The following is a 15659-nucleotide window of genomic DNA, read 5'->3' as shown; positions in this document are numbered from 1 at the left end:
TTTAAAAAAAATTAAAGTATAGCTGATTTACCTATTATATTAGCTTTAGGTGTATAGCATAGTGATTCAGTATTTTTGCAGATTATATTGCAAGAATATTATATTATTCTTATTATATACAGGTTACTACAAGATAATGGCTGTAATTCCCTGTGCTATACTGTACAATATATTGTTGTTGCTTATCTATTTTATACTCAGTACTTTGTGTCTTTTAATCCCTAATCCCTAATTTGTCTCTCCTCCATTCCCTGTCTGCTTTGGTAAACTTTAGTTCCCTCTGTTTTCTTTATCTGTGAGCCTGTTTCTGTTTTGCATGTATATCATCTGTATAATTTTTTAGACTCCACATATAAGTGATATAATATAGTATTTGTCTTTCTCTGTCTGACTTATTTTACTAAGCATAATATTCTCTAGGCCCATCCATGTTGCTGCAAATGGCAGAATTTTGTTAGTTTTTATGATTGAGTAGTATTCCATTGTATACGGTATGCCGCATCTTCTTAAACCATTCATCTGTTGATGGGCACTTGGGTCACTTCCATGTCTTTGTTATTATAAATAGTGTGGCTATGAACACTGGGGTGCATGTATATTTTTGAATTAGTGTTTCAATTTTTTCTGGATAGATACCCAGGAGTGGAATTTCTGGATCATATGGTCATTCTATTTTCAGTTTTTGAGGAAACTCCATATCATTTTCCATCATGTCTGCATCAACTTGCATTCCCAACAACAGTGTAAAAAGGTTCCCTTTTCTCCATATTCTTGGCAACACTTCTTACTTATAGGCTTGTTGATGATAGCCATTCTGACAGCTGTGAGATAATATCTTGTTGCTTTGACCTGTGTTTCTTTAATAATTAGCAAATGTTGAGAATTTTTTCATGTGCCTGTTAGTCATCCATCTGTATTCTCTGGGAAAATGTCTATACAGGTTTTTTGCCCATTTTTTATTGCACTGTTTGGTTTTTCAATATTGGGTTATATGAACTGTTTGAATATTTTGGATATTAACCCCATGTCAGTGTATCATTTGCAAATATTTTGTCCCATTCCATAGGTTGTTTTTTCCTTTTATTGATGTTTTTTCTTCACTGTCCAAAAGCTTTTAAGTTTAATTAGGTCCCATTTGTTTATTTTTGCTTTTATTTCTTTGGCCTTAAGAGACTAAAACCAAAAAATATTGCTATGACTCACGTCAAAGAGTGTTCTGCCTGTGTTGTCTTCTGGGAGTTTTATGGTTTCCATCTCCATAGCTAGATCTTTAAATCATTTTGAGTTAATTTTTATATGGTGTGAGAGAATGTTCTAATTCCATCATTTTACATATGGTTATCCAGTCTTCCTAGCACCACTTTTCTCCATCGTATATTCTTGCCTGCTTGGTCATAGATTAATTAATGGTAGGTGTGTGGGTTTTTATCTGGAGTCTCTATTCTAGTCCATTGATTTGTGTGTGTTTTCATGTCAGTATCACACTGTTTTGATTACTGCAGCTTTACGGTGTAGCCGGCTTTAGTATTTTGGGGTATTTTGTGATTCCATATAAATTATAAGATTATTTCTTCTAGTTCTCTGAATAATGTATATTTTGATAAGGATTGCATTAAATCTGTAGGTTGTTTTGAGTTCAGGAGAGGGACTGGTTACCAGAAAGACCAAGCCATGATTAGAAGCTTGGAACTTCTAGCCCCACCCCCCAATTTCTGGGAAGGTGAGAGGGGCTGGAGATTGACAGCTTCTCAAAGAGACCCCCTATGTGCTCAGGGGGAGAGAGAAAGAAAATGTCTTTTGTTGGATCTACTATTATTGTGGAGCTCAGTTTCCATGCTCTAAACAATACTGAATATTTCCTCTTCCCCCTCACCTTCCCATGTCAGATGGCTAACCTACATAACTGTAACATAATCTGCGTCTGTTGCTTTAAGCCACTACTTGTGGTAATTTGTTACAATAGCCATAGAAAAAGAAAACTAACAGTGACAAATAGTGACGTGGGGTCTCAAAGAGTCAGACATGACTGAGCAACTTTCAATTGCAAGAATCATTATGTCAGCTAGTTACTATATCTAGTTACTATATAGCTAGTTACTATATCAGCTGTCCCCTGGTCATTGGAGTTCACTCCTGATTAGGGTCCTTGAATCTACAGGGGCTGCTCCCTATCCCAAGCTCCTGCATCTCCCAGTTTTCTAGCCTCATAGTCACCTTCTCCTGTGGGTCCTCAACTCTTGATGTATCTTTCTCAGTCCACTTGCTGGCAACAGCCTGCCTGAAACATACCCAAAACGGGAACATCTCATTTACTCTTACTTTCATCACATCTGCCTTACTTTTATATTTGCTGCTGTAATAAATTCAGTTCAGTCCAGTTCAGTTGCTCAGTCATTTCCAACTCTTTGTGACCCCATGAACCACAGCATGCCAGGCCTCCCTGTCCATCACCACTCCCAGAGTTTACCCAAACTCATGTCCATTGAGTGGGTGATGCCATCCAGCCATCTCATCCTCTGTCGTCCCCTTCTCCTCCTGCCTTCAATCTTTCCCAGCATCAGGGTCTTTTCCAATGAGTTGGCTCTTCGCATCAGGTGGCCTAAGTATTGGAGTTTCAGCTTCAGCATCAGTCCTTCCAATGAACATTCAGGACTGATTTCCTTTAGGATGGACTGGTTAGATCTCCTTGCAGTCCAAGGGACTCTCAAGAGTCTTCTCCAACCCCACAGTTCAAAAGCATCAATTCTTCGGTGCTCAGCTTTCTTTATAGTCCAACTCTCACATCCATACCTGACTACTGGAAAAACCATAGCCTTGACTAAACGGACCTTTGTTGGCTAAGTAATGTCTCTGTTTTTTAGTATGTTGTCTAGGTTGATCATAACTTTTCTTCCAAGGAGGAAGCGTGTTTTAATTTCATGGCTGCACACACCATCTGCAGTGATTTTGGAGCCCAAAAAAGTCTGTCACTGTTTCCATTGTTTCCCCATCTATTTGCCATGAAGTGATGGGATGGGATACCATGATCTTAGTTTTCTGAATGTTGAGTTTTAAGCCAGCTTTTTCACTCTCCTCTTTCACTTTCATCACGAGGGTTATTAGTTCTTCTTTGCTTTCTGTCATAAGGATGGTGTCATCTGCATGTCTGAGGTTATTGATATTTCTCCCAGCAATCTTGATTCCAGCTTTTCTTGCAACCCAGCATTTCACATGATGTACTCTGCATATAAGTTAAATAAGCAGGATGACAATATACAGCCTTGATGTATTCCTTTCCCGATTTGGAACCAGTCTGTTGTTCCATATCTAGTTCTAACTGTTGCTTCTTGACCTGCACACAGATTTCTCAGGAGGCAGGTAAGGTGGTTTGGTATTCCCATCTCTTTAAGAACTCTCCACAGTGTTGTGGTTCACACAGTCAAAGTAGCCTGCTAAGCTCCTCTGTACATGGACTTCTCCAGGCAAGAATACGGGGTGGTTTGCATTTCCTTCTTCAGGGGATCTTCCCAACCCAGGGATTGAACCCGCTTCTCTTATGTCTCTTGCATTGGTAGGTGGGTTCTTACCACTAGCACCACCTGGTCAAGCTCAAAGAGGCTTCCTGCATTTCTATGTTTATGCCCCCTTCCTCCATCTTCAGAGCCACCAAAAACAGGTCAAATCCTTGTCACATATCACTTGGACCATTCTATGATCTTATCTCCCTCTGACTCTCCTCTTCTGCCTCCCTCTTCCACTTTTAAGGACTCTGATTATATTGGGCCAACCAGATTATCCAGGGTAATCTTTCTATTTTAAGATCAACTGATTAGGGACTTCCCTGGTAGTCCAGTGGTTAAGACTCTGCTTCCAGGTACTGACAAAAAAAAAAAAATCAGCTGATTAGCAACCTTTATCTGCAACCTTAATTCCCCTTTGCCATCTAACATTTTCACATGTTCTAGGAATTAAAGTGTGGATATCATTGGAAGAGGCTTTATTCTGCCTACCACAAACTCCAATTTTAATCCTCCTTCCATTGTAGCTAAAAGCACAAATAAAAAGTCTCCTTTTTTTTCTCCCACTGGGCTTCCTCTATGCTTACTCCTAAATCAGGTCATTATTCAGTTCAAGGACTGGTACTTGAGAAAGAAGTTTTCAACCAATTATCACCTCACTTTGTACAGAATCACTTGTTCATTTTGTTAGTCTATAAATGAATGAGTCACTTTTCTATGCCCTAGAAAAAAATGAGAAAGCAATCCTAGGCACTTTTAGACTGTCTTGTACTTGATCAAAAGTCTTAACTACTTGACTTTGGGGTTTTGGCACTCTGTACAAAGTTAGTAGTTGCTCTTAGGAAATGGAACTCAGCATCATTCAGATTGATTGTCAGGCCCATGAAATGGAAGCAGTAATGTCATTTGTGATTTGGGAAGTTACACCAGAGGCCTCAAAGCTCTTCCTAAACAGAGAAACCGTGAGGAAAGGGGGGTATGGAATGAGAATGTCCTTGAAATGTTTTTATATTCAAATAATTTTAATAAGATTAAGTAAAATGCAAAAGCATCCTCAAGGCCTGGAGCAGTGAGACTTTATAGCAAAAATATGAGAAGGACTGGATTCCCACCCAGTTGTTATCACTAACTTGTAATCTTCAGAACAAGGAGGAAGACACTTGGCGCCAACCACCTGTGTGCTAATCAAGGCCAGGAAAACAATTCTTGCTCCTCCTAGAGTTGATAGATTTGAGAGGATGGTTTCTTGCTTGTAACTCTGTTAAGAGTCTGCATCTGATGGGACTGAGTTATGGAATGAGTTGGCCTGGATGATCTCCAAGGCCCCCTTAGGCTGTGTCTATCTGGCATTCAATGACACAGTCTTACTCAACTGACAACCACTGCTCTGCCCTTGGACGGCCCCAATCTCTGCTGCTCTTCAGGACTAATCTTCTCTGTGGCCTTGCTTGTGGCTTAACACTGCACTTCCCTCTTCCTTCCTGAAAGATGAATCAGATTGGCATGACTCTTGCCACTCTCTGTGAGAACTAAGCAAATGTACTAGTGTGCGTGTGGTGTGTCTTTTTTTCCAACAGTTAGACAGTGACATTTATGATGCATCAATCTTATCAGGCAAATACAGCCCATTGGTTTATATCCTTGGTCAGAAAATAACAAGCTAGTGTACTGCCTATTTTATTCTGTATGGTTTAATAATGCAATATGGTATCAGTCAGGCTTCCCAGGTAGTACTAGTGCCAAAAACCCACCTGCCAATGCAGGAGATGTAAGAGACATGGGTTTGATCCGTGGGTGGGGAAGATTCCCTGGAGAAGGGAATGGCTACTCACTCCAGTATTCTTGCTTGGAGAATCCCATGGACAGATGAGCCTGGTGGGCTATAGTCCACAGGATCACAAAGAGTTGGACACGACTGAAGCAACTTAGCACACACACATGCATGGTGTCAATCTGTTTGGACTAATATAACAACAATACCATAAACTGAATGGCTTATAAACAACAAACATATATTTTGTATAGTTCTGGAATCTGGAGAGGCCAAGATCAAGGCACCAGAAGATTTGGTGTCTGTTAAGGGAATGCTTCCTTATAGACAGCGTCTTCTCACTAAGTCCTCACATAGTGAAAGAGGCAAGGGAGCTCTCTGGAGTATCTTTTATAAGGGCACTAACCTCATTCATGAGGGCTCTAACCACACGATGTAATCATTTTTCCAAAGGCCCTGTCTGAAAGTACTATCATAGTGGGGGGTTGGGTTTTCAACATACGAACTGGAGGAGGAACACAACCAGTTTCTAGCATAGGGAATTTATGAATAAGGAATTTTCTTCTTTTAATTTTTAATTGGAGGATAATTGACTTGCAATGTTGTATTGGTTTATGCCATACAACAACATGAATCAGTAATAACTATATATATAGTTATGATATATAGATATGATACATATATATGATATATAGATACATATTTCTATATATCCTAGGAGTTTTCAAGTGAGATTCAGGAACAAAACCCGATTTACAATTTTGTATGTGTATGTATGAATTACATTTTTCTTAGAAGAGGATCAGATTTCCAACAGAATTCATGAGCAAATAAAAGGTAAGACTAACAAATGTAAAAGAATGTTCTATCACCATAGAGTCAGGATCAATCACTGTCTACCTCTAATGGAGGCAGCTCAGGGAGCCAAAGGAACTACAGAAGTAACATCATTAACAATTTTTTTTTTTTTTTTGGCAACAACTTGTGGGATCTTAGTTTCCCAACCAAGGATTGAACCTGTGCCCTGGGCAGTGAAAGTGCAGAGTCCTAGTCCCTGGACCACCAGGGAATTCCCCACTAAAAATTTAAAGCATTTTATATCAGGAACAAGCTCAGTCATGTCTGACTCTTTGTGACCCCATAGACTGTAGCCCACCAGGCTCCTCTGTCCATGCAATTTTCCAGGCAAGAACACTGGAGTGGGTTGCCATTTCCTAGTCCATTATATTAAGCATCATGTAGTAAAAATCCTCTTCATTAACCACTCCTTAGCGAACTTTCCAACCTAACCAATGCTCTCTGTTTCATCTACAAAATACACTCATTGCTGCCTCCAGCCTTGAGCCCAGCACTCTCCCACACTTTTGGTCCCACCCATGGATTTGATTCATACCAAGATTCAGTGATGGTTCTTGCCCATCCTTTTCATGCCAGGATATTATATTTCTATGATTTGGTTAAAAACATGAAAATTTGATTAAATATAAGCATACAAAGAAAGTTGCAAAGTTGAATTCTTTCAGATTCTTAATTAAGGCAACTTGATTTTTTTATATAACTGCAGAAATTTAAGGAAAATATGAAAAAGTTTCTGTGCTCTGATTGTATGACAGGTAACTTTTAGTTCCTGCTTCACTTTAAAGAAAGTGGCAATTACAGAAGAATGTGGTTTGTGCAAACAGAGAGATACTCAAGAAAAAGTCTTGGTCCTTCATCAAAGGACTGGGGGGTTGATGCAAATTTATGCTTTGAGTTAAATAAAAAACTTTAGAAGTGTACAAATCATTTTTATGATTCCCAGATTGAACCAATTTTTTCTATAAGCCAAACAACCATGGATTCTTATTGAAATGATTTAGAGCAATTCTACTGTATTGGGATCCCAGATAAGGAAAAAAAGTGTGTTTCAGAGCCCATGATTTTCAAGGATCTTCATATTAGTGTACTTTCACTGACCCAGAAAACAAAGCAAATGGATATTTTCAACTCTATAGATGATTCCACACACAGGATCAACATGTCCTTTATACAAAATGAATGCTTTCTATGTCAGTTTGAATCCTCCAGGAATCAGATGCTCAAGTAAGATTAGATGTGCAAGGAGTCTATTGAGGGAAATTTGTGTGAAAGAAAAAGGGGAAAGCTAGGTGGGGAGAGGCTTAGACCAAGATGCAGGTAGAGCAGTAAAATGGAAGATTGGGTAGAAGGAGTCACAGACGGCAGCACAGCTCTGAGAAAGTCTCAGAAGATGGGGAGGGCCAGAAAAAAGTTTGCCTATAAAAGATGACCCATGTAAGACTGAAATGACCCAGCCGTAGTACTCCTGCTGTGCTCTGTCATGCCACAGTGTGAATGTGGCAGTGGATTCTAAAGATGTGGGAACTGCAGCCTGTTGACTGACTATCCTTAGTTACATGAATGTGGGCACCTTTCCTATTAGAAACATGACCATTGGAAATAAACATCATTCTCTAGGGAGGCTCAGACCAGCAGGATGTATGGAAGACCAATTATGTCCAGTTGCTGTTGTTGTTCAGTCACTCAGTCATGCCCAAGTCTTTGCAACCCCATGGACTGCAGCACGCCAGGTTTCCCTGTCCTTCACTATCTGCTGTAGCTTGCTCAGACTCATGTCCATCGAGTTGGTGATGCCATCCAACTATCTCATCTTCTGTCATCCCCTTCTCCTTCTGCCTTCAATCTTTCCTAGCATCAGGGTCTTTTCCAGTGAATCAGCTCTTCACATCAGGTGGCCAAAGTATTGGAGCTTCGGCTTCAGCATCAGTACTTCCAGTGAATATTCAGGCTTGATTTCCTTTCAAAAGTCTTCTAAGAAGGACTCATATTTATTTATCTGCCTGCATCTGAAACGTTATGGCAAATGTGATTTGTCACAGATTCGATGATAAAGCTTGTGAAATCTTTACCCAGGCATAGAAACAAATGCTTCCTTGGCAGACTGACTTCAGAGTTAGAAGGTATTTAGTGTGCACCTATTATGGCTGTGCCAGGCACCGTTACAGAGGTATACAGTGGTGGCCTGTGCAGACAAAGCCTCCTGGAGCTAACACTCTAGCCAGGGGGACAGACAGTAAGCTAACAAATCTATGGACAAGATATAAATAAGTCCTGTGGAGAAAATCAAAGAGTGTAACATGTTAGAAGGGGGCTGGATAGACGTGGTGGTCAAAGGATTATGGAGAACTACCTCTCTGAGGAAGGGACATTTGAGGCGAAACCAAATTAATGAAAGAGGATGAGAATCTGGGGCAGAGGAAATAACAAAGGCAGAGATTGTCAAGTGAGAGAGATACACTGGTGGAAACGGAAAAATGCCCATTGGAGAGATAGGAGCCAGCTGAGGTGGGGCTCATGGGTCATGAGAAGGAGTCTTGATTCTATGCCAAGTGTGATGAAGGGTTCTAAGCAGGGGACCCACATGACCAGATTTACATCTTAACTTTGGTGGTTCCAGAATGTCTATATGGAAAGAATTTGAAAGTGATAAGATGCTTACAAGGGGGGTGATCTGGAAGAGGGGTGATGAAGGTTGGTGGACACGGGGAGATGAGAGGTGGCATAAAGCAGCATACTGCTGCATACACTTGAGAAAATATCCACTGTGTCTACCAAAGAATATGGGGAGGGGGCAGGTTTAGTAGTGATTATGGGCTGATTAAGAGCTTCCCTGGTAGCTCAGATGGCAAAGAATCCTCCTGCAATGCAGGAGACCCCAGTTCAATCTCTGGGTTGGGAAGATCCCCTGGAGAAGGGAATGGCTACCTACTCCAGTATTCTTGCCTGGAGAATCCCACAGATAGAGACTGGTAGTCTACAATCCATGGGGTCGCAAAGAGTCGGACATGACTGAGCTACTAATACTTTCACTTTTCTATCATGGGCTGATTAAAGCATCTCAAACTCAACTCACTCTCATCCCCAGACATCGGCACTGTATTTTTTTTTTTTTAATCACCATGTGTATTGTGTAGAGAATGAACATAGGGGAGCAAGAATAGATGCCTGGCAGCTAGGTAGAATGCTGGTTGCAGTGGTACAGGTAAGAGATGATATTGGCTTGAATTAAGGAGGTATTTATGGCAGTGGAGCAAAGTGGATTGATTGAAAATATTTGTTTTTCTCTGAGGGCATGAGTGACAGAGCACCAGTTCTGTAGCATCCTGGGCTTTGTAGAACACTCCTCCAAGCTGTGCCCTTTCCCTTTCTCTTTATAGTATATTTCTGAAATCAGATGTGTGGCAGACACTGTGGGTAATCAGGGATTGCCTCAAGCCCTTTTAACTATTCCCATGTGCCTATCTCCTGGCTGTACTGTGCTTTTGCCAATAATGGCCTTGTGACTCCTCTTCACAGGACCATCCTCCGGTTGGGGAAGGGTTTTGCCCAAATATGACAACTGGAAGTGTCTAGAGCTTTCCATCCCTCCCACCCTCACCTCACCGTCTGCCCAATCAGACCTTAGCCAATGACCAACAAGAATGGGAGTATGAAAGTCCAGCCTCTTTGCCCTGAGTTGAGATGACCTTGAGGTATACCTTACTCATCAGAGCTCCCCACTGGATCAAAGGAGGGTGCTGTCCATGACTTTGCCCTCATACCCACCTCACTTGGCTTCTCCACTGTCCTATCCCCTCCATTTTCTTGTTTGCTTCTTCTGGGAGTTTCTTGAAAAATCCACTTGCACACAAATCCTTATGTCAGAGTGTACTTCTGAAGACCTCAGTCCAAGGCTCTCTGCTCACCACTGTCTCTTAATGCAAACCACCATCTCTTACACTGTACCACTGGAGCAAGCATCATACTGTTTCTGAGATTTTTCTGCCATCAGTCTTATCATATGATGGTCACCTGGGTGACTCTGTTCCATGGATGTCACTCCCAGGGTTGCCTTTTCTCCGCCATTGAAGAAAGACTATTGTGCAATTGGTTAAGAGTATCATCATTATAGGCATAACATCAATTCTGATTTATTTTGTTAAAAATAAAAAGTTAAAAATCCACAAATGTCAGCACTTTAGCTATTACTACTAATAAAATTTTTGTGATATATCCTAACACTGATCATTACACACCAGAAAGGTCTGGAAGGATGATACAGAATCCTATGAGACTTAAGATAAGATTATATAAGAAAAAATACTTACCTTACCCAAAGCACAGTTAACACAGGGCAAGCAGGAACAGAGAACAACCTAATCCATTTCCTTTTTCATCACAAAGCTATCCTTTTGTGAAAATAACAAGTAGAAATATTTAAGTATTAAGTTGCACCATATGAAATCTCCATCAGCATTTTCATATGGCTCAACCCAACACTAATTATGAACTTTGGCTGGATTTTATAGATATGCTATAGATTTAAAGAGGCCCTGTCTCACTCTTAACCTTGGCCAGATACCTTCTTAAATAAACTGTACTTAATTTCAAACACACCGATCTGGGAACGTCCACTCTAGGGCTAAGTAAAAGGATCACAATCGTTTTCATAGATTCAAAGCCTTCCTGGAAATTTCAGCAAGCCCAGGTCTTTCTTCACCCTTTAGGCATCACCTCACTACTAATGGGAATGAGACTGGAGGGCATTTCTTACCATTCCCCAGGGAGTAGTAGCCTCTACTTGAACCCTTCCAGTCGCTTGTTTTGGCACCCACCTCTTAAGACAAGCACTGAGCATAAGACAGAAGACCTAAGCATGAATCAGACTCAACTATGTTCTGACTCTGTGACCATAGACTTCTTTTCTGTTACAAACCGCTTCCCACCTTAAATACAAACATTGTCTTATTCTTTTAATTAATGGCTGCAATTTATGCTGTCTTTCCTTCCTTTATGTTGAGGAAAACATGATTTATTTTCAAGTTAGTTTTCATATTAAAAGTAGAAACCAAAAAAAAAGGCAAGAAAAACCAAGGCTGCAGGCGCCTGCCTATCCTCAAAATGGTATATTCAAATAAATATCTATTTATTTACTACTATTATAGAAACAGATAGCATCGTGTGTTAGTTGCACTCGCAATGTTGTACATGGCATTGTAACATTTGATCTCTCCCAGGACCATCTACCAGAGAAGGCGATGGCACCCCACTCCAGTACTCTTGCCTGGAAAATCCCATGGATGGAGGAGCCTGGTAGGCTGCAGTCCATGGGGTCGTGAAGAGTCGGATACGACTGAGCGACTTCACTTTCACTTTTCACTTTCATGCATTGGAGAAGGAAATGGCAACCCACTCCAGCGTTCTTGCCTGGAGAATCCCAGGGACGGGGGAGCTTGGTGGGCTGCCGTCTATGGGGTCGTACAGAGTCGGACACGACTGAAGCGACTTAGCAGCAGCAGTAGCAGCAGGACCATCTACAAAGCATAGGGGAGGGAATGTGTCCTCACTCATGGTTCCTTCAGGGGATTTGCTCCCATGGGGTTGCCCAACTTGAATCAAATGATGCTTCCAGTCAAGTTGCTTTTTCCTTAACTGAGAAACCAAAGACAGACCACAGTTAATAATAGTCTTAAAAATAACATCTTGGGAATAATCATCACATGTTTCTTTATTACAGGAAATGCATACCAAATGTCGCCTTGTATTTAAACCCAAAAAGTGGGCAGAGTGTGGGCAGACAATTACACCAGAGGCTATTTAAGGAGGGCAGGTTTTCCATGACTGGCCACAGTTGGCCTTAGAACTCCATCTGTTTCTGACTTAATTTCATATGTAACTATTAGCACAGGTGCCACTGGTAAGTATTATAGAAACAAAAGTGATTGTCATGTAACCTTTAAGGATGTGAGCCATTCATTCAAATCCCTCTGGCCTGACCACACATCCAGTACGGGTAAGGAACAAAAACAAAGAAGAAACTTGCAAGGACTATGTCTTGTGGTTTTTTAGTCCTTGGAACCAGAGACATGAATTTAATTTCAAGACCCCTTGAACACAGAGGCCCTTTGATGATTCTCCCCACTTTCCTGAAACACATTCTAGCCAAATGCTGTAGGGGACATCAGAGCCAGCTAAATAATTGGCGGGGCCCTGTGTGAAACGAAAGTGCAGGCCCTCTTTTCTAAAAAGCAGGAAAAAAGGTGCCACTAAAGGTACCAAAGTATAAAGCCTTTTCTTTTCTTCTGCAGTTTCTCTCTTGCCTTGTCCTGATGTTTTTCATTTGCTATTTAATGTCATTCTAAGTAAAGAAAAAATTAAAATTTTAAATTTTAAATTATTAGCACGAGTTTACCATTAATCTTATAGTGCATGGTGCCAGTTACAAATGTAAAAATAAGACCACATAACCCACAGGTGAAATTATTGAAATTCAGATTCCCCAGCTCATACATATATGTGTATTTTGTCCTCATCAGAAAAGTGGAAATAGTGCCCCAAACTAGCCTGTTTTTATTTCACTTCTTCATATGCACACATTCTATTATTATGCTAAGTGAAATAAATCAAAGACAAATACTGTATGATATTACTTGCAGGTGGAATCTAAAAAATACAACAAACTAGTGAATACAACAAAAAAGAAGCAGAGTCACAGATGTAGAGAGCAAACTAGTGGTTACCAGTGCGGGGAGGATAGGGGTAGAGAAGTAAGAGGCGCTACAAGGGTATATTGCACACCACAGGGAATATAGCCAATATTTTATAATAACATTAAATGGAGCATAACTTTAAAAAATTGTGGATCACTATATTGTACACCTGTAGTTTAGGTAATATTGCACATCAACTATACTTCAATTAAAAAAAAACCACTCTCAGTCTTGGTTTCTGATAAGTAAGGAAGCACTGGAAGGAGTAGGAACTATGGGTTGCCCTATTTTCCTCTTTCCTTCTATCTCATCATTTTCTATGTGAGTGGTTGGCCAATACAAGGAAGTATTAATAACACAGGTAAGATAAAGTTCCTTGTTCCTTCATGTATCTTAGAACACCCTGCTTTCATTCTGCAGTCGAAGTCAGTTCTGGTTCCAATGGAAAGCCTCACCTCACAGTTTGTCAGCTACCTCACTTACTCAGTTATAGGTTGAACACACTTGGCATCTCCCTGAACTCACATCATACAATGTGCATGCATACAATCGTGTCCAATTCTTTGTGACCCTATCGACTATAGCCCACCAGGCTCCTCTGTCCATGGAATTCTTCAGACAAGAATACTGGAGTGGATTGCTATTACCTTCTCCAGGGAATCTTCCCAATCCAGAGATCAAACCTGCATCTCCTGCATTGCAGGGGGATTCTTTACTACTGAACCATTGGGGATGCCCACATGATGGAATTCCATGAGCACTGGAATTCTGTGCTCGTGGGACATCATGAATGGTACATGCTAATGGGGCTTCCTAGGTGGGGCTAGTGGTCAAGAACCTGCCTGCCAATGCAGGAGATATAAAAGACGCGGGTTCAGTTCCTTGGTTGGGAAGATCCCCTGGAGAAGGGCATGGCAACCCACTCCAGTATTCTTGCCTGGAGAATCTCATGGACCGAGGAGCCTGGGGGGCTACAGTCCATGGGGTCACAAAGAGTCAGACACGACTGAAGTGACTTGGCATCAGCATAGCATCAGTGGGGCAGCAAGGAACAGCAGATACTCATATCACTAATACCTCCTCTACTCTCACACATGCTCCCTTACTCCATCAGATTTCACTAAAAACAAAAGCACAAGTTCAAAAGCAAAATTTAATAAGGTCAAGAAGGTGATAGTGAAAGTGAAGTTGCTCAGTCTTTGTGACCCGTGGACTGTAGCCCACCAAGCTCCTCCATCCATGGGATTCTCCAGGCAAGAATACTGGTCATAGCAGGTCATTAAACCAAAGTGCCAGACCTTTCTGAGTGTGGGCCTCTGTATAACTTCTCTGATGGCTCAGACAGTAAAAGAATCTGCCTGCAATACAGGAGACCTGGGTTCAATCCCTGGGTCTAGAAGATCCCCTGGAGAAGGGAATGACTACCCACTCCAGTATTCCTGCCTGGAGAACCCCATGGACAGAGAAGCCTGGCGGGCTACAGTACATCAGGTCGCAAAGAGTCGGACACGACTGAGTGACTAACACTACAACTCTGTATAACTACACAGATTGCACACCCTTGAAGCTGACCCTGGGGCACTTCTTTTCATACTTCAGCATTTATTGAGCCTCAAATATGTGTGAAAAAGTTAATGAGACAGGCAGACAAAGTGCAACCCTTGAAGTCTATGAGGGGCAGTTTGGGTGATGGCTATGTTCATGTTTCCAATAGAGGAGTTATTTGCTTAGTTCCTAAAATGATGCTTAAAGTTTCAGGAGAATATCTAGCACTGCTGGGATATGCCTCATCCCCAAAGGTGCAATCCCTTGAGCTAAACAGGGAAAAATACAAGATCTGTACCTCCTGAGACTTCACACCAAACTTGTGAGCTCAACTTGACATTCACAGTTTATTACCCAGGTGGCTTTTGTAAACAGGCTACCAAGAACAAGGTGACCAGAAACAGCTCCCAATAACTTGCCTAAACAGTAAACTCGTGAGCACTTGTGGCAGAATTACAGAACTTGAAGTAGTTGCAGAAAGCAATGAATTCTGTTAAGACTTTTATTTTTAATTTGGTAAAATACACAAAACATAAAAGGTTCCATCTTGACCATATTAGAGTATACAATTTGGTAGTGTTAACTATATTCACATGTCATGCAAGTAATCTCCATAATTCTTTCATCTTGCAAAACTGAAACTCTGTACCCATTAAACAGCAACTCTCCGTTTTCCCCTCCCTCCAGCTCTTGGCAACCACCATTCTACTTTCTATTTCTATGAGCCTGACTACTCTATATACCTTATATAAGTAAGTGGAATTATACAGCATGTCTTTTTTGTGAATGGTTTATTTTGCTTAGTATAATGTCCTCATACAACCATGCTGCAGCATGTGTCAGAATTTCCTTTTTTGAAGGCTGATGAACATTCCATGGTTTAGACATATCAATAGCACATTTTGTTTATTCATTCATCCATAAGCGAACACTTAGGTTGTTGCTACCTCTTGGCTATTGTGAATAAAGCTGCTATGAACCTGGGTGTACAATATCTCTTCAAGATCCTGCTTTCAGTTCTTTGGCTACAAACTCAGAAATGGAACTGCTAGAGAAAACAATTATTTGATATCATACTTATAGGGGCATGATCTATGTTGGAAGATCAGATGATGTTGGAATTGTCAGGAGACTACCTACCATGAGAATTTGAGGGGTAAGAGATGAAATATGGAAGGATTGAGTTTGAAAAAAAAAATCTAAGTGTATCCCATGCAGTTGTTCAACACTGGCTTTCCAAACTGGACAGACAGAATCACTGGCTGAAATAAGCATCAAGACAAATACTCTAACCAAAAA

The sequence above is a fragment of the Bos indicus genome, chromosome X, assembly GCF_029378745.1.
Source record: "Bos indicus isolate NIAB-ARS_2022 breed Sahiwal x Tharparkar chromosome X, NIAB-ARS_B.indTharparkar_mat_pri_1.0, whole genome shotgun sequence".
Classification (NCBI taxonomy): Eukaryota; Metazoa; Chordata; class Mammalia; order Artiodactyla; family Bovidae; genus Bos; species Bos indicus.
This window is presented reverse-complemented; position numbering follows the sequence as displayed.